This window comes from Lepisosteus oculatus, unplaced genomic scaffold (assembly GCF_040954835.1).
Source record: "Lepisosteus oculatus isolate fLepOcu1 unplaced genomic scaffold, fLepOcu1.hap2 HAP2_SCAFFOLD_131, whole genome shotgun sequence".
In the NCBI taxonomy this organism is placed as follows: Eukaryota; Metazoa; Chordata; class Actinopteri; order Semionotiformes; family Lepisosteidae; genus Lepisosteus; species Lepisosteus oculatus.
The window spans coordinates 120207-143107 of NW_027167680.1; the positions used below are offsets into that span (position 1 = coordinate 120207).

At 45.0% G+C, this 22901-nt stretch overlaps 4 non-coding genes across 4 annotated transcripts; all 4 read left to right on the forward strand.

Moving 5' to 3' along the window:
- The first annotated feature begins 10514 nt into the window (after nucleotides 1-10514).
- On the forward strand, nucleotides 10515-10586 carry trnag-ucc (transfer RNA glycine (anticodon UCC)). Its single transcript has one exon. It is a non-coding gene; the product is annotated as a tRNA-Gly (tRNA).
- Nucleotides 10587-15693: 5107 nt separating this feature from the next.
- On the forward strand, nucleotides 15694-15810 carry LOC138226303 (U5 spliceosomal RNA). The gene has a single exon (XR_011184489.1). It is a non-coding gene; the product is annotated as a U5 spliceosomal RNA (small nuclear RNA).
- Nucleotides 15811-17496: 1686 nt separating this feature from the next.
- Nucleotides 17497-17578, forward strand: trnas-gcu (transfer RNA serine (anticodon GCU)). Its single transcript has one exon. It is a non-coding gene; the product is annotated as a tRNA-Ser (tRNA).
- A 1907-nt stretch (nucleotides 17579-19485) lies between these two features.
- On the forward strand, nucleotides 19486-19559 carry trnai-gau (transfer RNA isoleucine (anticodon GAU)). Its single transcript has one exon. It is a non-coding gene; the product is annotated as a tRNA-Ile (tRNA).
- Nucleotides 19560-22901: the final 3342 nt, after the last annotated feature.

The window sequence follows — 22901 nt, forward strand, 5'->3', positions numbered from 1 at the left end:
TGTATTTTGGAAATGTTTTTTTGAAACGGAGAACGACTTTGAAATAGGCTTCCGCCGGCGCCTCGCGATCCAGGTAAGATTGTATAAAAAACGCAGCCGCAGCGGGGCTTGCTGTAGTCGTGGCCGAGTGGTTAAGGCGATGGACTAGAAATCAATTGGGGTCTCCCCGCGCAGGCTTGAATCCTGCCGACTACGTTGTCCACCTCCTGTCGTTGTGTTCCGGCGCAAGCAAAGAAACGTGCCTCTTTGCTGTTCCTGGTGGTTTTAAAACGCCCAATCGCTTGTACCCGCTGCCTTGGAAATAAATTCTTCAGCGTCTGCGAATGGCATTTTGCAGCTGGAAGCAGATGTCGACGCTTTTTGCACAGAGCACCAAAAAAGCGTCTTTTTTGAAGGCCCAGGCACTGAGCATTGGTGGTTCAGTGGTCGAATTCTTGCCTGCCCCGCTGGAGGCTCGGGTTCGATTCCCGGCCAATGCAGTGGCTTTTGCAGCGAGCGGCTCCATCACTTGCATCCCCTTGCAACTCGCAACTGAAAACCCACTGAAGCTAAGCAGGTGTGAGCCAGGTCAGTACCCGGATGAAGGTGAGCTACAGGGAAAAACAAAGCTTCCAGCTGGAAGCGGTGTTAATGGTGCCGGCGGGGGGGCGCTCACCCTGAGGTCTGTGCGGGTCCTAATGCCCCAGTATAGTGACGGATATGCTGTGTTGTAAAAGGGCGCTGTCTTTTGGATGAGATGTAAAACCGAGGTCACAGCGCTCTGTGGTCATTAAAAATGACCACCAAAACCTTTGACAAAAGCTCTTGGTAATTGATGGTCTTCAATAATGCTTCTCCTTTAGGTACATTTTAAATCAGCTGAAAAATGCTGTGAAATGGGGGGGCACTTCAGGCCAGTGTAGGATTTGGGTTACAAGAACCATGAAACTGCACGAGAAAGCCCGTACACTGAATTACACGGCTTTCTATTCAAAGGAGGGCAAAAGAAATTCCCTGAGTTTGATTTTTTGCAGCACAGAGAGGAGCACTGTCGTGAGGCCGGTTAGCTCAGTTGGTTAGAGCGTGGTGCTAATAACGCCTAATCGTACGGGCCAGGTCCTTTTCTCCTTTCTTACCAAAGCTGTTAGGTTCCTTTCCGTGGTGAGATGGGTTGTCATGCAACACTGCCACATAGTGCCGACAGACAAGAGTGTTGCGGGAGAAGAGAAAAGTGTTTGAAGATTTAAGAGTGTCTTAGGTGGAGCCAAAATCAAGTGTCACAAATGAAAGTGGTTGGATTTCCAATGTTTAATATGGTAAAAATAAGCGGAAGTTATCTGCCGGTCCGGCACAGTCTGCCATGCTTTTGTCATATACTGTAAAGTGGTGTCGAACTGGAGCCTCACCATTTGCATATGTGAGGCTCCAGTTATACATCGAGTGTCACATTAAATGACAAAAATGAAGAGAGTTAAAGCAGCTGGAGAGGTTTTCTTACAACTTTTGAGCTGACACAGTTTTGGAAAATGTTTCCTTCACGCTGCACTGTACAATATAGGCAGCCAAGAGTTTCCAAAACAAAACAGAATTGACAGATAGGAGAAAATTCCCACTCGTCCTGAAGTTCCCAAAATCCAGCACTGAGCGTAAACAAAGTGTCTAAGTAGCGTGGGAATGCTAACACTAACCCTAGCTGGAGTTTGAGCAAACCAGCACTGAGAGTAAAAAGATGAGTCAAAGTAACGTCTAATCGGATTAGTTTCCTTAGAGCTGGTTCAGAGTTTGCTCAAGAGTTTACCTTTCACAGATGCGCAAAGAAGAATGTTGGGGGTGCACGCTTCAAGGCACCTTACAGCTGTAGAGACTGATTCGAGACGATTCATGGCGTGTGCTCGTTCCCATATACCGTACGCCCCGGGGTGCAGTGCTAGGATGACGTACAATACCGCTTGGGCACGTAACGGCGTTATATGCAAGTGCGGGACGTGAGGGTTTTCGTTTGTTCGTTTTGTTTTGCTCTGCTTTGCTTTGTTTTGCTTTCCATCACGTTGGTAAGAGCGTAAATAAAAAGGCGATTCCTGCGTCTACCACTAAGGTAAGAGCTATTTCAAGTGCGGCGTGGTGCGGCTTTTCAAATGCTCAACAGGATGACTTCGCATGCACGCGTGCTTTCATGCAGTCGTGTGTGCAACCATGTCTGCTTACGTGCAAACGGGCGTGGTTTCATGTATGCAAAAAACTTTCCTGGGCTCTTCTGAAGCACATAAAATTATTTGGAGATATACATTTGTCTTGTTTTCCTCTTAGGCTCTAGAATTGATAACTTTTTTTTCATTTTTGGCATTTTTCATAATTTTCTAGAAAGTGGTTGCAAGCCCGATATCATGCAAAGAAACTTCAGGATTCGGGGATCAGTCAATGGATTTTCTTCAAAGTTGGATTTTTGCACTCTGTTGACCAAGAGATGTTGTTCTATAATGTTTTTTTTTCAAATTTAAAAATATCATTTTTTCATGGAGCTTTGAAGGGGATGGATTCACCCTCCTTTAGCCAGGACAGAGCTCCAGGAGCCTGCGTAGGATTCTAGCTTTCTCCCCTTGCAGGCACCTGGCACAGAAGACAATATTTTTTTCCTTAAAATCTTTTTTTTTGTGTTCCTTGTTGTTCCAAACTTAATTTTAATCACTTTTAATTAGAGATTTTATTAAAAATAGTGCAATAAATGACTAATTTCACAAAAATTAATGTAATATAAAACGGATGTTTTCAACTTTATTGTAGTGTTTTAGAAACTAATATGTCTTCAAAAATGGTTGTTTTTCACTCCTATGAATGAAAACTGTTGTTATATGATGTTTTTTTTTTCAAATTTTAAATGATCATTTTTTCATGGAGCTTTGAAGGGGATGGATTCACCCTCCTTTAGCCAGGACAGAGCTCCAGGAGCCTGGGTAGGATTCTAGCTTTCTCCCCTTGCAGGCACCTGGCACAGAAGACATCATTTTTTTCCTTAAAATCTTTTTTTTTGTGTTCCTTGTTGCTCCAAACTTAATTCTATTCACTTTTAATTAGAGATTATATTAAAAATAGTGCAATAAATGACTAATTTCACTAAAAATACTAAAAGTAATATAAAACGGATGTTTTTAACTTTATTGTAGTGTTTTAGAAACTAATATGTCTTCAAAAATGGTTATTTTTCACTCCTAGGAATGAAAGCTGTTGTTATATGATGTTTATTTTCAAATTTTGAAAAAGCAAAGGATTCTAGCTTTCTCCCCTTGCAGGCATCGGACACAGAGAACTTCATGGTTTTCCTAAAAATCATTTTTTATGTTCCCTGGTGTTCCAAACTTAGTTTTAATCAATTTTAATTTGTTATGTTACAAACAGGGTAATAAAGTCTTAATTGGACTATAACTAATGTCATATTGTCTGCTACAAAACTGATATTTTCAGCTCTATTGTAGAGATTCTAGAATCAACTAATAAAGAATTGAAATAAAAAAGGGCATAAGAAGACATTACCAACAACGACCACATGATGGAGATATTGTCTAGACATTACCAACAACGACCACAAGATGGAGATATTGTCTAGACATTACCAACAACGACCACAAGATGGAGATATTTTCCAAAGAGGCAAGAGGGGCAAAGCTGCGATAAGGTAAAATCATTTTTTGAAAGAGATTGTTGTCAGAATGCACATCCGTATCCCAAACAGAATCTCTAGTAAAATATGATCATTTGTGAAACAGGCAAATGAGTGTCAGCTACAATATGATTGCTACATATCTGCATTTGTTGGTATTTAAGGAGTAAGAGTGCAGGTTTAAACCTGCGATCCAGTGTGCTGAAGAATTTCACAACACTACCTCTAGCACATATGGAAATAAATCCTCATAATGATTATTGCCCTGGGCATGTACCAAAAAAGCAGTGAGCATATATATATATATCACTGGGTTGAAGCTAGAAACACAGAATAACTGCAAACACATCCTAAATACAGTGTTCCAGCACCTTTGACCTCATCCAGAACGTATCATTTCTTGAAAGGGATTGCTGTCCGAATGCACATCTGAATCCCAAACAGAATCTCTAGTAAAATACGATCATTTGTGAAACAGGCAAATTGTCTCAGGGGCCCATTTCTCAATGTCAGACACATGTATGCAATGCTTTCACTGTGCATTGAGCAATAGGGATCAAAAACACCGCAGGTAAGGTTAGAAGTCATGTTCTATGATCATTTCTTTCAGCATTAGGGACTAAATATACTAAACGTATGATGCTAAAATGTTATTTTTACATATATTAATGTAATAAATGATTGCTTATGCTTTATAAACAAATCTAATTATAATAAAAGCTTAAGTTTTGTATTTATCTTGTACCATAGAACATGATTTTCTTTGTATTTCAAGCCCACAAAGTGTCCAAATGATGCACCTTTGACCTCATCCAGAACGTATCATTTCTTGAAAGGGATTGCTGTCCGAATGCACATCTGAATCCCAAACAGAATCTCTAGTAAAATACGATCATTTGTGAAACAGGCAAATGACTGTCTCAGGGGCCCATTTCTCATTGTCAGACACATGTATGCAATGCTTTCACTGTGCATTGAGCAATAGGGATCAAAAACAGAAGGGAAACAGACATGGAAACCAACGAGGATGGGATTTGTACCCATGCGTGCAAAGCACAATGGATTAGCAATCCATCGCCTTAACCACTCGGCCACCTCGTTAACAAAACTGGGCTGTCCCAACTGGGTTGGCGCGCTCCAGATGATCTTTTTCTTTTTTTTCCCTCGTACTCGAGGGTCATTTTCCTGTTCCACATGCGATTTCAACATTTTCCTTGGGAGATGTCAAGCCAGCAAGCCACTGCTGTGGTTCAGTGGCCAGCGTGGAGTTCAGTGGCCCTGTTGTACACAGAAAGCACATTGAGCTCCTTGGACATGAAAAGTTCCAGATAAAAGCCATTTGTCATCCTTTCTCTTGGTGTCGATGTTGCTATTGTATGTAAAGGTGGCAACTTGCTCAGCGAGCAGACGGAGCACACACCGAATGCAGATGTGTCTGAGTGGTGTGTCCAAGTGGCTGCAAAAGGACAGCACTCCCGGGGCGCTGTGGCTTAGTTGGTTAAAGCGCCTGTCTAGTAAACAGGAGGCCCTGGGTCTGAATCCCAGTGGATAACCGCCTACGGCTAGACTTAATTAAATGCAAGTATTCATTTCCTGTCTTTAACACGACTTGTTTTTCTTAAAATGGATGCAACTTGCAAAACATGAAATACAAACCTTGCTAATCAGCGCTAGCAGCTGGCAAAAAAAAAGAAGTCAGCAATGTTTTTTTTCTTTAACCTTAACCCTGCTAATGGAGAAGAGTTAAACGACCGAGTCTATGCAGCTTAAACGGTGCGCACGTCGGGTTCTTAGCTGAAAGGGTGGTAAATCACGCTCACCCCAGTCCTTAATCTTTTAAAGAGGATACAAAATTGAACCTAGTCGCCACATCACATACATCCTGTTCAATGATAAAAAGGTAACATCATTCCTCGCTCCAGAGTAAATCTCACGTTGAGGGCATATTTTTTTTCACTTTACCGTGAATCGGGCTCGGCTGCACAGAGGAGAGAGCAGAGCAATGAGGTCACGGGGACAGGGGAGTCACACGCTGGCTGTTTGAACACGCGGAAGATCACTGAGGGATCCACAGTATATGGACCCTCCGTGCGCAATCAGTCCGCACTCCGGACTCTGAATCCTGCCATCCAAGTTAAGATCTCGGCAGAACCTGAAGCGCAGTTCCTTCTTAAAACGTAATCTGGTGAGCATTTCTAGAATCGTACTTGTATAGATGCAGCCTTTAATGTGTTGCTAGGTTAAAATTGATGACTTCTTGTATTTCAGTAGGCAACTGCCCTCTTGATTTTGGATTTAATTTCTTTATTACAGTGGCGCTTTTATGAAGCCAAGGGACCAGGGAGCTGCCCCAGTACTGGGATGGCCAGTTCGAAATCATAGAAACTATTGTCAATTCCAGTCCCATGTCAGTGCGAGCAGGGATTTTGACATCTTGTTTTGCTATGTTCTGCACCAACAGGCAGGTGGCTCGGCCATTCCGTTCCAGTTTGGGGGTACAACAGACTGCTAGGTTCAGTCTGATAAACTGAGCTGATGGTTGGAAGAAAACCATCTCAGCGTCCATTCTCTGTCCCTTCTTTAGGACAAGGCGTACCGGAAACCCTGCTGTTGACGCAGGAACGATCAGGTCCGATTCGTTTACTACCTGGCAGGCCTGAGGAATCGTCTGACCTGACCGAATGTTCTCGGGGTCACCGCTTAGAGAGTGGGCATCTGGGTCCACCCGTTTCCACAGCACACTGTTTACTGTGTCCAGCTGGGCGCCCAGTCGAACCAATAGGTCTGCACCAATGCAGACAGAATGGGTCAGCTGAGGTGCTACCTGGAAGTAGTGAGCAAACTTCCTTTTTCCGATGGAGATGGAAGCTACACAGCTTCCTTTGCTCCAAATGGACCTATGAGGTGGGGGTGCCCACCACAGAACCTGTGACTGCGTCACCAGGGTCACCTGACAGCTTCGCGACAGGTCCTCGAACAGACCTTCACTGATTATGGACTTCTCAGAGCTGAGGCTAAGAATTACATCATCAACCTGCACTTCTGCCACCTGGACCCCCTCCCACCACCATGGGGTGGTAGTCCTGGACCCCCTGAGGTACCAGGGTGCACAGAAAGGACTCCCATTCATTACCGGACAGGGAGATCCACTCTTCTTCAGGGATGAAAAGGGGGTGTGCTTTACCTGGCGGGTCAAGCAGCTGCTCGGAGCACTGCTCCTGTAGTTGGGAGACCGTGGGAGTGCTGGCCTGGGCAGGACTTCCCTGTAGTTTTGGAAAGCAAGAAGAGACATTTATTCTCGTCCAGAGGAACCAGGAGGAACCTCCAACTCAGCTATAGTGTTCAGTGGGCACTGTGTGATCACAGCATAACCACTGAATCCCCCTTTTTGCTGTGCAACAGGCTTAGGGTTTTTGACCTGAGCCCACAATTTTCCACGCTGGCAGTCCACCAGAGGCTCCAGCCTGTCAAGCAGGTCTTGGCCAATGAGTAGTGGCTCTCTTTTTAACCTAGAGATGTAAACAGGATGCACCATGTTCATTGGCCCGAACCTAAGTGCCACCCACACTCGATGTGTGATCCTGGCATGATCCTGGGTATAGCTGGAAATATCTATCTTACACGGTTCTACCTTAAGTCTGATGCCTTTTCCTTTCGCTACTCGTTTGAGCTCGCTGAGTAGATCGGCTGACATCAAACTAATTTCAGCCCCAGTGTCAATCAGTGCTTCTCTATCTAAGACGTTTTCAAGAAAAACCTTGATATAAATACGCCTTGCTTTGCCTTTCTGGCTGAGATTCCCTAAGAATTGTTGGAAGCCTGCCTTTTCTTTGACTTCAGGGGCGGGGTCAGCGCCCAACTCAGAGTCACAGCCTTCTTCCAGGCAGGAACCCTCCCACCCAATCAGATAGACTGAGGGAGGGGCTTGGGACGGATCCCCGCCTCCTCCAGTGAGAAGGGGCGTGGTCCCCCTAAGCTCATTCACACTTCTGGCATTCGGTGCGGAAGGTTTACCCTGTCCTGATCTCTCAGGCAGGGCTTGTTCAAGCCTGGCCAGGCGGGCTGCAGTCGACTCCCTTCGTCCAGTCTTATGATAGACTCTGCCTGAGCCCTTGCCTTCCCCGTAGCGCTCACGGCGGCTCTGACGCTTAGTGCGGTCCTGCCTGCCTATTTTGTGCCGGGGCTTAGCGAGCTCAGGAACCTCAGCTGCCTCGAGCTGAGGCGAGTCGTCAACCCTGCTGGCTTTAGTGGCGAACACGGCCGTTTTAGCAGGTTTTCGCTCTGAGGAAGCAGAGACTTCAGCTCCCCAGGCTTTTTGAGCCAACCTTCTAATGTCAGCCATTTTCATCGCTGTGTGTGCATCACAATCATTTTCCTGACTGAGGGATGCAGATTAGCAATGAATAAACCTTTGAAATTCACGTTCTCTTCGCAACCCTCTTCATTCCGCCCTGCAAAATAAGTGCGCCTAAGCCTCTGATAATAGTCGCGAGGGGCTTCAGCTTTTTCGTGCTTAATATGGTGCACAGCAGCCACGGCAGCTATGGGATCGATAAAAGCCGAAAATTCTCCGATCATTGCCTGACACAGCTCCTCAAAGCTATTACAGACTTCCGGTCCTTGTCTAGACATCCACTCGTGGATCGCTCGGCTGGTAGTTTTCCTTACTTACATAGCCTTTTCCTGTTCGGACGCTTCGGGCATAAACTGCAAAGTATATCTCAGCTCATCGATGTAGGTCTCCACATTATTCCCTGACACTGACGGGTCAAACCTTTCTACATCTTTGGCTAACTGCCTCAGGGAGTGGAGGTTAATTTTTACGGTTTCTCCGCGGGCAGGGAGACGGCCGTGATCAGGAGCAGGGGGTCTATGCCTGAACTGACTCGCCCTTGCGTTTCGCGCAGGACTCGGCGATCTCCCCCATGCCGATCCGACCACAGACCCTGGCCGGGAGAAACCTCCTCCCGGCGCGCTGGGTGAGCGCTCCGGGCTGCTAGGTGGGCTGGCATGCAAGTGGGATCTAGTCTATTTTGCTTCCAGTACGGCAGCATCTGACTCCTTTTGCCTTTCCTGGCTGAGCTCATTTAAACTCTCAATTTCTTTTTCTTTTTCTTTCGAGCTCCCTTCCAGGTCTCTCCTAGCTACCTCAGCCGCAGTTTCTCTAGCAGACAAGTCATCTAATTTACCTAAAACTTCCCTGAGTCAGTCTTCACTTTCCTCATTTTTCACTCTCTTTTCTCTGATTATATCCAACAACTCGACTCGCTCCACCTTATATCTTTCTAGCGTTCCCTGAAGCTTTTGAAACTTTGTCAGCTCGGACAAAGACAGTTCCAGCTGTTTAGCTAGATTTAAGGTGAAACTCGATAGGACCAGAACTGCGTTCACAGACACTCCTGTGTTAAGCTGGTTCGCTACCTTAGCTACTAAATCTACTTGCAGCTTCTCAATATCATCAAAGTTCAACTTTTCGATACCACTCCAGTAACCAGGATTGTCGTCGCTAGAAATAGTACTTATAAGCGACTCCACTTCAGACATTTTAGCAGCCATTGTCATTACGTCAGAGAAACTTTAAGAGTATTACTTTTTTTTTTCTTTTTCCAAAATACAGTATGGAATCTAGACACCCGAGCAGATGGATTTCCAATCAGCACACGTTACACTAAACGCTAGAAAACAGGGGGATTTCTTTACGCAGTTATCAGCACACCCGGTATTCGCGTATAGAAGCCGCGGTGCTGTGCTGAACTTCAGTTATTCTGTGCGACTGATTCTCATTTCATTCTAAACTCACCCACCCAGGGACGCCATTAAATGTAATGGTTTGATGGGTTTACTGAGACAATTATTAATTGTAGCAGTAATCACAAGGTTGTTCGTTGGGGCTTTTAGAAAATCAATCGTCAGAACAACTAACAACGCACACACAGGGGTTCAATACACTAGATACATTTATTAATATAAATTGTGCACCAAACATATACTAGTCTGCCTGGATACGAGTGGCAGACCTTACTGTGAGGGTTATCAATATACAAGGTATATAATCCCGAAGAGATGCAAACACAAAGAGATACACAACAGAGAATATATGTCAATATATATCGTTCGGTTACCAAATCGCTAATCAGTGTTATTACCCACTGTTACTCTAAACTCGGAAGTAAATACATTACTCATGAATTAAATTGATAACAACTTGTGTTGAGGTACAATTAAATTCTCGAGATGCAATGTAGAACATGGGGTTTACTTATCCGCTGTGTATGGATTTGGAATTTCCCGGCACGAACACCAAACCAGCTGACAGGCTCTGTTGCAGCCTCTGTTCCAGCGGTTGTCCAATGGGCGTTGTCCCGGCGTCCTCTGGCTACCGGCCAACCAGTCAAGGTGCAGCTCGGAGTAGGACGGGCGGAGGAATCTGACTGCGGCGCGCAGGGCAGTCGTTGCTCCGAGGGGATCTACCAGCAGTCCGGCTGGCTGGTAGAAAGTCTCTATGCACAGAGTGTGACCGCGAGTCCTCACAAGTCACTCTTGTGCCTGGGAAGAAGCTGGTTCGTTCCCGGTCCAGCACTGCTTCTGAATAAGCTATTCAGGTTGTCGACGAGGGTCCAACTGTAGGGTCCAACTGTCCAACACAAACACAATCTGTGGCGTTTAGCGTGACAGTCTTGCAGGCATCGTGCTGTCTCACTGCAATACTATACCGCTGGAGGAAACAGTCCATCTGGCCATGAAACTCATTTGAACGTCTAGCTACAGCAACTAACAATATCATGATTTATTCAGGATGTGTGGAATCACCACGTCCCGGAGACAGCTTCCGAAATCGTGAGCATTCTCTGGTGGTGTCCTGCAGGGCACCTGTTGGCGTGCGTTGGTGATATAGTGGTGAGCATAGCTGCCTTCCAAGCAGTTAACCCGGGTTCGATTCCCGGCCAACGCAGTGGCGATTGGTTTCAAATGCTGTCATGAGCCTTGGATTGTGACTAGCAAAGCGCAGCCTTTTGAAAAACGGAATGCAAAACAGAATTGAAGGAGAATCTTACAGGGGATTCTGAGCGGTGTCTGCATACACGCAGTCCGATACGGGTGCTGAAAGCTTGAGCTACTCTCAATGTCATGCTGCCTTTCCCCGGAGTAAATCTGTTACATTGAAAGAATGCTTCTGGCAGGTTCAAAAAGCGACCCTTGTTAATTGGAGAAATCAATGATTTCGAATGAATTCTGTATGCGTTAAAAGACAGCTATACACAGAAAACATGCAGGACACTGCTCATGATGTTTCCCGAGCCGAAACACAGTGTGTTTTTCCAAGCCATCTGACAAAGCCCACCCACTGAAAACTGCAGCAGATCGTGTAAAGACGTTCAACTTTGTAACTACTGCACGCACAGGAAGCAGAATAAATTCCTCTTTTCCGGTTTTATTTATGCGAACCATAAATAAACCAAATAAACCAAGTTGCAAGAGGCCCGCACCCACAGCACAAATTGCGCAGCCTAGGCCACCTCCTCGCCCTGCACGCCACCGCCTCCTGCTGGGCCCACTCTTTCACACACTCACACGCCACACTAACACTCAAAAGTGTGGGCAAAACAAGAAAACGAGCGCACCGTTTCCTACACATCTGCAGTCACCGTTGCGCATTCGCAGCATGTCCCGGGATGCAATTCGGCCTCATTTGCATAACTCCAGACCGGCAGATCGCCACGCAAGCTCGCGACGTGCGCCTGCCACACACCGAACAAACCTTTTCAGCAATTTCCAAAAAACGGGCCTGCTCGCCTGCCCACAAGGCTCCATCTCTTACCTGCTCTCCAGAGCCTGCTGCCTTCTGTGCTTTTCTCTCGGCACCGCTGCAGCGCACACAACTCCTGCAGCGGGAGGGGGGGAGAAAGTTCCCGCGCTCCGCCGCAGGGAAGGCTCGCTCCGTGCGCACACGTCCTTTCGATGCCAGTCCAACAAGTGCTCCGCATTAGCTGCGTCGGGGCTCCGGGGTGTCGCACCTCACCTCACCTCACCTCGCACTGCCCCCTCCTTGAATGTCTGCCGCTGGGCATGCCCCACTCTCCTCCGCCTTATCTTATCGCGTGTGAGCACCGACAATGGCCACAATGCCGGGGAATGGCACCTGTAAATTAATTCTCTTCTCTTGCAGCCTGAGATCATGTCCTTCTTTTGGCTCCCTCCAGTTCTGATAAAAAATCTCACTCTTAGATTTGTTAATTTTTGCGGATGAAGCCAAAGAGAAACGATCACAGCACTGCAGAGCTCTGCTAATTGAGGCATTGTCAGAGAGGAGCAGGGTCATCCATGTATAGAGATGTCTTTACCTCTCCTCCCCCACTTCCAGGCACTGGTATCCCATTAATGGCCTGATCCTGGCGCAAGGCACAGGCTAAGGGCTCCATAGCCAAAACGAATAACAAGGGGGATAATGGGCAGGCCTGCCTCACCTCTGAACAGACTTCAAAGGGGTGTGATCTATTGCCATTAACCATTACTCTGCTGTTGCTACCTGTGTACAGCAGGTTAATCCACTTTCTCATGATGGGGCAAAAATTCATGTGCTCAAGTACCAATGTTAAGTACTGCCGGTTTAGGCGGTCAAAGGCCTTTTCTAGGTCTACACCTAAAATGCACAGAGGGAGGGAGCGATCCTCTGAGTACAGACAGACATCCCTCAACAAGGCCAGGTTGTCGCTCATCAGGCGTCCTGCTATCCCACAAGTCTGTTCTTTCCCTACCAGTGAGGCCACTACATTTTGTAGGCGCAGGAAAAGGGCTTTGGACAGGATCTTAGTGTCCACGCCTAACAGGCTGAGGGGTCTCCAGTTCTTTATGTCATTCTTTGCTCCTTTCTTAAACAAGAGAGAGATAGTGCCTTCTCTTAAGGAGTCAGGCAGCAATTCTGTCTTATAGCTTCGCTCGAATAGGAGCAGTAGCGGATCCTGAAGCAGATCCCAAAAGGTGCAATAAAATTCTTTAGGGAGCCCGTCAGCACCCGGAGTTTTCCTCTTCTGTAAGCTCTCCATAGCCTGTCTCAGCTCTTCTATTGTCAAATCCCTCTCAAGTACTTCCCTATCTTCTTCACTCAAAACGTTTTCTAGCTTTGAGGTAAAAAAATGAATTTCTTCATCCTTTACCTCTGTAGAGCTGTACAGTCTTGAGTAGAAGGCCTCGGTGCAGGAGAGGATTGCACTCGGCTCTGTTCTCTCTCGTCCCTCCTCATCAACTACACTTTCCATGACAGACTTGGAGCCTTCCACTTTCTTGAAAAAGAGGCGAGAACACTTCTCATTTTCTTCCAAGAACTGCACTCGACTACTTTCTTCGGCTATGCTCCGGATGTCCTTTTTTAAAAGGGTGATATCCTCGAGCACATCGAAGCCACTGTGCATCATCGTGTAGAGACGCTGCAGCTGCCTCTGTTTCCTGGCTAGCACTCCTCTCCGTCTGGCAGCAGCCTTCCTTCCCTCAGCCATGAAAAAGGCCTTTGTCCTCACCTTCACCTCCTCCCACCACTCTCCTACTGACCCGTACAGACACTGCAAGGACAGCCACTGTGATAGTTTCTCCTTGTAGCGGGATACTACCCCCTCGTTCTCTAGCAGCTTAGTGTTGAGTTTCCAGAGGCCTGGGCCAAAGACAGTCCCGCCCTTGAGTTCCACTCTACACCCTAAAGCCTGATGATCTGAGAAGAAGACAGGCTGAAGAGTGACCCCAACAACTTTCACTCTCTCTGAGACAAAGCAATAGTCAATTCTGGAGCTGCTATTCCTCCCTGACCATTTATATCCTGCTGTTGTGGGATATATACATCTATATGTGTCTGAGAGTTTAAAGTCTTGAACTAAGTTTTGCAGGGCCAGTGAGCTGGAATCCAATTTTATCGGAGAGCTAGACTGCCTGTCTGTGTGCTCTAAGATACAATTAAAATCCCCTCCCACTATCACGTCTGTGCTACTTAACAATAGGGGAGAGAGTGCCTTGAGTAGCTCCACCCTTCCTCCCACGTCAGTAGGACAATACACATTGATTAGCCGCAGGTTAACGGTCCCCCATTCCACATCCACACACAGCAACCTGCCATCTATGACCCTCTGAATACTTTTCAATTTGAAAGCCCATCCTTTGAAAAGAATGGCCACGCCAGAGGCTCTGTTGTTATTGTCCCCTGACCAAACAGAAGGCCCTTTATCCCACCTATCTTCAAAGCTTTTATACCTCTCTTGATAGGCTAAAGCACACTCCTGCAACATCAACACATCTCCCTCTCTCTGCTGGAGGTAATCAAAGACACACTGGCATTTAACTCTGTCATTGATACCTCTGGTGTTAAGAGAAATTATGTTTAGAGCCATATTACATAAGAAAGTGGAACCAGTCTTTACAAAACACATTTCTCTTCGGTCTCACCTGTTACCTTCTCTTTTTCTTTTTCTTCTTACCAATTTCCTGCCAGCCATCCTCTGAATGAGCCTTCATCAGGGTGGCAGCAGTAAAAGCGTTCACGGAGTCCATTTCAAGGAAGGGGGTAGAAGGAGGGGTGGAGGGGTTCCAGCTGTCCCTATCGCCATGCTCTCCTTCCTCCTCGCTCGGGGAGAAAACAGAGTCATTTTTCCTTTTCCTCAAGTCCAGCTCCTGGTAGCACTGAGGGGAAAGGGGTGCAGCCGATGCACCAGTCTCCTCTTCCCCCTCACCCACCAGCTGTTGCAGATCCTCCGTGACGGACTGGATGGAGGAGAGGAGGGCATCTGTAGCACTTGCAGAGTCTGAGAAAAGCAGCTCCGCTGAATCCTGGGTATCGTCGCTGGACCCGCTCCACCGGTGGGGGCCCCACAATGGCCCTCGTTCTGAGGAGCAGGAGTGGGGGAGGGGTCCTCGCTGTTCTCTGGGGTTTTCAAACCCTCGTGCTTGTCTGGTGCAGTCTGCGGTTGTGGGAGCGTAGTGGATTTCTCTTCCACCGGCCCCGGAGCCACAGCAGGACTGATCCTGGCTGGAGGCTGAGACTCTTTGTTCAACAAGGGTTCTTTGTTTGACTTGTTGTTTGCTTTGGCTTTTCGGGCCGGTTTGGCTGAAACAAGCACTGCCTCATCCTTTCTCATTTTGAGTTTATTGGCGTAGGCGTGAGGGCAGTTCTTAAAAACGTGTCCTTCCGAGCCACATAAATTGCACTTTGGCAGCATTGAACAGTCAAAGGCTAAATGTCCCTGTTTGCCACAGGTCTTGCAGCATTTCACAGTGCAGGACGATGCCAGGTGTCCCACAGCACCACAGCGCCGACGCACCTTTGGTTGTCCCACATAAAAAACATAGCCATTGCAGGCGCCCAGCCGGATTGTAGAGGGCAGGTGCCTTAAGCCTCCATTTACATTGTCCGGTAGCAAGCGAACCTCGAATGTCCTTGCTCCTGTTTTTATACCGTCAACATCTCTAACCTCAGTTCCATGGTGGACTGTGCAGTACTGCTTAAGCCAGGTGTGAATGTCCTCCGTCTTTGCCATTTCCGAGAACATAACAACATGCACCGTTTTCCTCTCTCTCTGTGTCAGAGGCTGCAAGTTGATCTTCTCAAGGGCAGGAACTTTCCCTCTTTTTGCCTCAAACACATCCACACATTGTTCAAACAGAGAATAGGTAGCAAAAACAACCTCAAATGCTTTCTGACCTGGGAGAGCGAAGATGAAATCCAAGTGCCGAGGTTCAAAGCCAAGTTCCTTCTGTAACACTTTTCTGCCTAACTGCATACGATCCATGAAGAGGTCATCCAAAAGCTCAAAACGTACAGCATTCTTGCGGGATCCAAAGGTTGCCATCTCAAACTGCAAAACAAACACTGCTTCCAGAAAACAAGAAAACAATCCAACTACACCAACTACAGGCTGATCAAGGTATCTCCCCTGCCAGGTAAGCCGAGAGCCGCAGGCGATGAGCCCGGAGCTGAACGGGCCCCACTGGCTCGTTTGTAAGGCCAGGTGCATTGCCAACCACGACCGGCAGGGCAGAGGGCTTGAAGGCGGCCTGGGCTCCTGCAGCTGTCCAGCCACGCACTCTGGTTTCTCTTCATCTCGTACAAATCTTTTGCCTTTTACTAAAGATTTCCATGGAGAGGAGCATGAATGAGTTCCATACAATTTTTGTGCTTCCCTGCCTTCGGGTGGGGCGCAGCTGGGCTGGTCAAAGAGAGAAAACAAAACCGCTCACAATCGCTCTTACAATGCAGTAAGTAGCACAGGCTACTTAGGGAGTAGGCTGATGTGTTTAAAAACAACCAGCGCCAGGCAGGAGTCGAACCTCCAAACTCCTAATCCATAGTCAGACACATTATCCATTGCACCACTGACCCTGGTGTGACATTGCAGGACTGTAACCCAGTGAGCTTAGCACTGCAACTAGTAAAATATTACCCCCGGTCCATTCTTTTCCAAAAGTGAGAAACACCTGTTTTCTACATTTTGTCTGTTTTAAAATCATATCTCTTTAAACCAAACCAAGAGTTTGTCTTTTGCACTGATATTCTGATTCATTTCGATTTCAAAGAAAAAAAAAACATTACCTTCCAAAGCATCATAAAATTGTCCCTTCCTCCAGACTCTACTTCTCTCTTGTAGTAGTACAGCAGACCTTTCCAGGTGAGCAGATCACAGAGTCCGAAATGAGCTTCCTCCATCAAGCAAAGTACCTGAACATGACTCTGTCATCATAAAAGCGCCCCTGTAATAAAGAAATTAAATCCGAAATCAAGAGGGCAGTTGCCTACTGAAGTTCAAGAAGTCATAAATTTTAACCTAGCAACACATTAAAGGCTGCATCTATACAAGTACGATTCTAGAAATGCTCACCAGATTACGTTTTAAGAAAGAACTGCGCCTCAGGTTCCGCCGAGATCTTAACTCGGATGGCAGGATTCAGAGTCTGGAGTGTGGAATGATGGCGCACGGAGGGTCCACATACTGTGGATCCCTCAGTGATCTTCCGCGTGTTCAAACCGCCAGCGTGTGACTCCCCTGTCCCCGTGACCTCATTGCTCTGCTCTCGCCTCTGTGCAGCTGTGCCCAACTCATGGTAAAGTGGAAAAAAATATGCCCTCAACGTGAGATTTACACTGGAGTGAGGATAGTTGTTACCTTCTTATCGTTGAAACGGATGTATGTGATATGGCGACTAGGTTCTTCTCCATTAGCAGGCTTAAGGTTAAAGAAAAAAACATTGCTGACTTCTTTTTTTTTTGCCAGCCGCGAGTGCTGATTAGCGAGGTTTGTATTTCATATTTTGCAAGTTGCATCCATTTTAAGAAAAACAAGTCGTTCAAGACAGGAAATGAATACTTGCATTTAATTAAGTCTAGACGTATGCGGTTGTCCATAATGACCAGTTCTGTTCGAGAACACAGAACAAAAAAAGGCACCACTGGGATTCAGACCCAGGATCTCTTGTTTACTAAACAGGCGCTTTAACCAACTAAGCCACGGCGCCCTGGGAGTGCTGTCTTTTTGCAGCCACTTGGACACACCACTCAGACACATCTGCATTCGGTGTGTGCTCCGCCTGTTCGCTGAGCAAGTTGCCACCTTTACATACAATAGCAACATCGACACCAAGAGAAAGGATGACAAATGGCTTTTATCTGGAACTTTTCATGTCCAAGGAGCTCAATGTGCATTCTGTGTACAACAGGGCCACTGAACTCCACAATGGCCACTGAACCAGTGGCTTGCTGGCTTGACATCTCCCAAGGAAAATGTTGAAATCGCATGTGGAACAGGAAAATGACCCTCGAGTACGAGGGAAAAAAAAGAAAAAGATCATCTGGAGCGCTGCAACCCATGTCTGGACAGCCCAGTTTCCTAGACGAGGTGGCCGAGTGGTTAAGGCGATGGACTGCTAATCCATTGTACTCTGCACGCATGGGTTCGAGTCCCATTCTCGTCACTCTCCATGTGTGCCCGTGTGCCTTTGGCCCTCCTGTTGTTTGCTCCAGTACTAGAGCCGTACATTTCCTAGTGGTGGCTGAACATGGTATAGTAGGCTAACGTCAGTATCGAGCAGTGAGCAGTGACAGTAACAGTATTTACGTGCCGCTGCTGCCAAGTGGCTCTGGTTTGAGACCGCGTTTTCACTTACTTGCAACGCAAACGGAGAAAGCGATTTTTGACAGTCTCTCGAGAGATTGCGCTAGGTGTTTAGGGATAGACTTTGTCAGTTCCCCTGGGATGATGGCCTCTCAAATAGTTTGTGATTTCTCTAGACGTTTATAGACTAGAAGCCTGCTTCATGGCTTAAATCCAAGCTAAGGAAACGAGTTAGAGGTCTGATGCAGAACTGCGAATTCAATGAACGGGAACACTACAGTACATTGCACTGTGTGTGTGAGGAAAGCTGCCCCCTTCTGTCCCTTGTCGACCGAACAGAGGACTGTAAAGGATACCGCCAAGAAACTTTAGGATGCTGGTTGGAATCCAGCTCCAAAGAAGCCCCTTTGGGTGTTATGTCATCAAAAAGTAAGAACAGCGAATCTCCCTTTGATCAAAAGCGCAACAGAACTGTTTTCCGTGGAGCAGGTTTCAGACCCGTAGACCTGTTTTATTCGTAGGGCAGGGCGCATTCCCAAACACGAATCTCCTGTTTTAGAAATGCTTTGGGCGGCGTGAAGTGAAAATAAGAAATGGGCTCCAGATGCACATGGAAGCAATCAAGTGTTTCATCCGAGCTGTTTCAAAGACTGCTCAAGAGCTTTCCTTTCACAGAGGCGCAACGATTAATGATGGGTGTGCACCCTTCAATGCGCCTTACGACTCTAGGGAGTGATTGAGACATACGTAGCGTGTGCTCATTTCCCTCTATTCCCCGTATTGCAGTGGTAGGATGACATAAATTCCTGCTTCGACACGTAACAGCATTATAATCAAGTGCAGGATTCCTGTGTCTAACAGGAATGTAAATGCTTTTGAAAGTGCAGTGTGGTGCAGCTTGTAAAATCCTTATCCACATTTGTGGTTTGTTGCTGTTTTTTTTGTCTGCCAAAACTGCATTTTGACATCCGGACGGGGAGACTTTATCATTTGAACGTGAAGCCAGCCTTAAACCCTCTGAGGCGTGTCTGTCTGCCGGCACGTATTTTGTCAAAGGTATTTATTTTTTTTTAACGGAGAGCGACTTTGAAAAAGTTTCCGCAGCCACCTCGCACTCTGTGTTAGATTATAGGAGGAATGCGGCGGGGGTGAGCTTGCTGTAGTCGTGGCCGTGTGTTTAAGGCGATGGACTTGAAATCCGTTGCGAACTCCCTGCACAGGTTTGAATCCTGCCGACTATGGCGTCTGCCACACGTATCCTTGTGCCTCCCCGGCAAAGGCGAAGTGCCGCTTCTCCATTCCTGGTACTATAAATACGCTGAATCACTTGGCCCTGCTGCCATGGAAATGAGTTCTTCAGATAACCACACATCTTACGTTCGCGCCTCTGGTGCTCTACTTATGCCTTTGAAAACCTAATGAATAAAGCTGAAAGAACTGACACATTATGTAGGTGTTCTTAAAGCACGCAGTAAAGAACTGTTAACAGCAAGGGTTTCAGTGGGTTAACTGAGGAGAAGGCGTGATCGCTAATTGTTGACTTTTTATTTGGTGTTAGAAACACTCTTACTGTGCATGACGTGCAACAAATGTAGCCACAGAAATTGCATCACGCTTTCATGTATGCTATTGCAGACACCAACGTTGCCTAGATAGAAAACCGAAATAGCCGTGGGTTTGCTTGCTGGTCTGAAGGATCTCTCTTCGAATTGCTATCATTTGTCAATGGAAGTAAAAGGCGCTGCACAGAGAGGACCACTGTCGTGAGGCCGGTTAGCTCAGTTGGTTAGAGCATGGTGCTGATAACGTCAAAGTCGTGGGTTCGAGCCCCTTACTGGCCAGGTCCTTTTCTCCTCTCTTACCAAAGCTGTTAGGTTCCTTTCCGTGGTGAGATGGGTTGTCATGCAACGCTGCCACATAGTGCCGACAGACAATTAAATGACAAAAATGAAGAGAGTTAAAGCAGCTGGAGAGGTTCTCTTACAACTTTTGAGCTGACACAGTTTTGGAAAATGTTTCCTTCACGCTGCACTGTACCATATAGGCAGCCAAGTGTCTCCAAAACAAAACAGAATTGACAGTCATATAATGTCCATTAACCCCGGTTTTAAACGCAGCATCATGTCTGCCATCATAAGAATATGAGTCCAATATTTTAGAATATAGTCAGAATGAATTCTAACCTTACCTGTGGTGTCTTTGATCCCTTTTGCTCAATGCATGGTGTACGTACTGCATACATGTGTCTTGAGAATGAGGAATGGGCCCCTGAGACAGTCATTTGCCTGTTTCACAAATGATCGTATTTTACTAGAGATTCTGTTTGGGATTCAGATGTGCATTCAGACAGCAATCCCTTTCAAGAAATGATACGTTCTGGATGAGGTCAAAGGTGCTGGAACACTGTATTTAGGATGTGTTTGCAGTGATTGTGTGTCTCCTGCTTCAACGCAGTGATATATAGATGTGCTCCTGTAATTTATTGGTACAAGCCCAGGGCAGTAAGCAGTCTGAGGATTTATTTCCAGACGGCATAGAACAGTGAAGCAGTGAAGTAGTGCAACACACTGGATCATTATATTATTAGAATCTATTCTACTTAAATTATTACATTATACACAACTTGAGTTCATTTTAAAAATTAAAAGGTAATGAAAGGAATGCATTTTCATGAGAAAGATAATACCGATTTTTCATGTGATAATCTTCCTTATATCATGTCGTGCATCATTTGGACACTTTGTGGGCTTGAAATACAAAGAAAATCATGTTCTATGGTACAAGACAAATACAAAACTTAAGTTTTTATTTTAATTAGATTTGTTTATTAAGCATAAGCAATCATTTATTACATTAATATATGTGAAAATGACATTTTAGCACCATAATATTACATACAGGTCTCTAGCTTCAACACAGTGATATATGCTCAGTGATTTATTGGTACATGCCCAGGGCAATAATCAGAATTAGTATTTATTTCCATACGGGCTACAGGTAGTGTTGTGAAATACTTCAACACACTGGATCGCAGATTTAGACCCCCTGCACTCTTACTCCTTAAAAACCAAAGAAATGAAGATATGTAGCAATCACATTGTAACAGGGGTGACAGTGACTTAATGCTTATACTAGTGGACTTCTGGTACCTTTAGGGTACGGTGTTCCCTGAAGGGCTCTCAAACCCCGCATTTCAGATGCCTAGCTGTATCGCTGATGTGTTGCACCTCAGAATCACTTTTAAACCTTACCTCTGGTATCTTTAATCCCTATTGCTCAACGCATGGTGAAAGTATTGCATAAATGTGTCTGAAAATGAGCAATGGGCACCTGAGAAACTCATTTGCCTGTTTCACAAATGATCATATTTGACTAGAGATTCTGTTTGGGATTCAGTTGTGCATTCTGACAGCAATCTCTTTCAAAAAATGATTTTACCTTATCGCAGCTTTGCCCTTCTTGCCTCTTTGGACAATATCTCCATCTTGTGGTCGTTGTTGGTAATGTCTAGACAATATCTCCATCTTGTGGTCGTTGTTGGTAATGTTTTCTTATGCCCTTTTTTATTTCAATTCTCTATTAGTTGATTCTAGAATCTCTACAATAGAGTTGAAAACATCAGTTTTATAGCAGACAATATGACATTATTTATAGTCCAATTAGAAATTTATTACCCTGTTTTTAACATAATAACAAATTAAAATTGATTAAAACTAAGTTTGGAACACCAGGGAACATAAAAAATGATTTTTAGGAAAACCATGAGGTTCTCTGTGTCCGATGCCTGAAAGGGGAGAAAGCTAGAATCCTTTGATTTTTCAAAATTTGAAAATAAACATTATATAACAACAGCTTTCATTCCTAGGAGTGAAAAACAACCATTTTTGAAGACATATTAGTTTCTAAAACACTACAATAAAGTTAAAAACATCCATTTTATATCACATTATTTTTTGTGAAATAATTAAATTGGCTTATTTCTCTCGCATTAAATTGGCTACAAATGCAAGAATTCAACCAGATATTCTTGTAAAATGTATAGTGTTGCATTGCAGTTAGTTAATGTAGTTAGTCCATAGTCAGCAATCTAAACTTTATTGTTAAGCTTTAATGATTGATGTTGTACCAGTAACCTTTAGAAATACTATAGTACTTCACAAATGCTTTGTGTGTTTGGAAATCTTTTGAGTAAAAGCCTTATAAAAATAGGTTTAGTTTTTACAGGATATCACAAAGAAGTAGGATGGTATAATTCTTATAATTGCTTAGTGATTGTATTTGGAAGATTATGCACTAAACAGACTTCAGGGATGCCAGTGGATCATTGTGCTATTTGGAATTATTCCAAAAATCAAGTGACCTATTTGCTGAAGTATTTTTAGTATTATTTATTTAGTATTAATAAAGAATAGATTTATTAAAGTCATGCGATGTGCAAGCGGGATATGTAAAATAATTGAAAATAAAGTTTTTTATTATTGTTATAGAGAAACATGATCAGATTTTCCCTGGTTCAGAAAAAAGACGGTTAAAATCTGTAATCTTTCCACTTGTATGTCATCAGACATTAACGAGTACAACCCCCCTCTCTGCCGGAGTGCTGGCTGTGACGAATTAAACCAATTTCACAGGTATTTTCAAAGTAGGAAGTACAGTGTTAACTAGTAGATGGCCTCCTCAATGAAATCGCTTCAACATGCTAATGCGTTGGTGTAACAGTCCGGGCGTGGCAAGCTTCCAATGTCAACTCGACTCGATTGGAAGACAATGAACGTATTTTAGCCCTAAATGAATTAATAGCAAACATGGTTTACATAAAAGACATTTTTCCAAGAAAGTTCATAATAATACGATCTATAGTTGAAATCTGAGCCTAAATATAAAGAAAAAACCATTTTCAGAGAGCAATCACGCTGTGTTTATGTAGAAAAAGCGATTAGGTTTATGAGCAATCTAATTACCTATTCGCTTAAAACGCTATATAAAATAAAGTTTATTTAAAGATGAATGATAAGTGTCGCAGTTTAAATAATTTTCATAGTAGGGCTAGGATAGATTCCAAGTGCATTTTTGCAATTTACGTTGCATTGTCCAATGTGATGTTGTAATACAGTTTAGAATACAGTAAGTCTAAACTGTATCAGCTTTATTTATGGGTTGCAATTTAGAAAAAGTCAAAAACC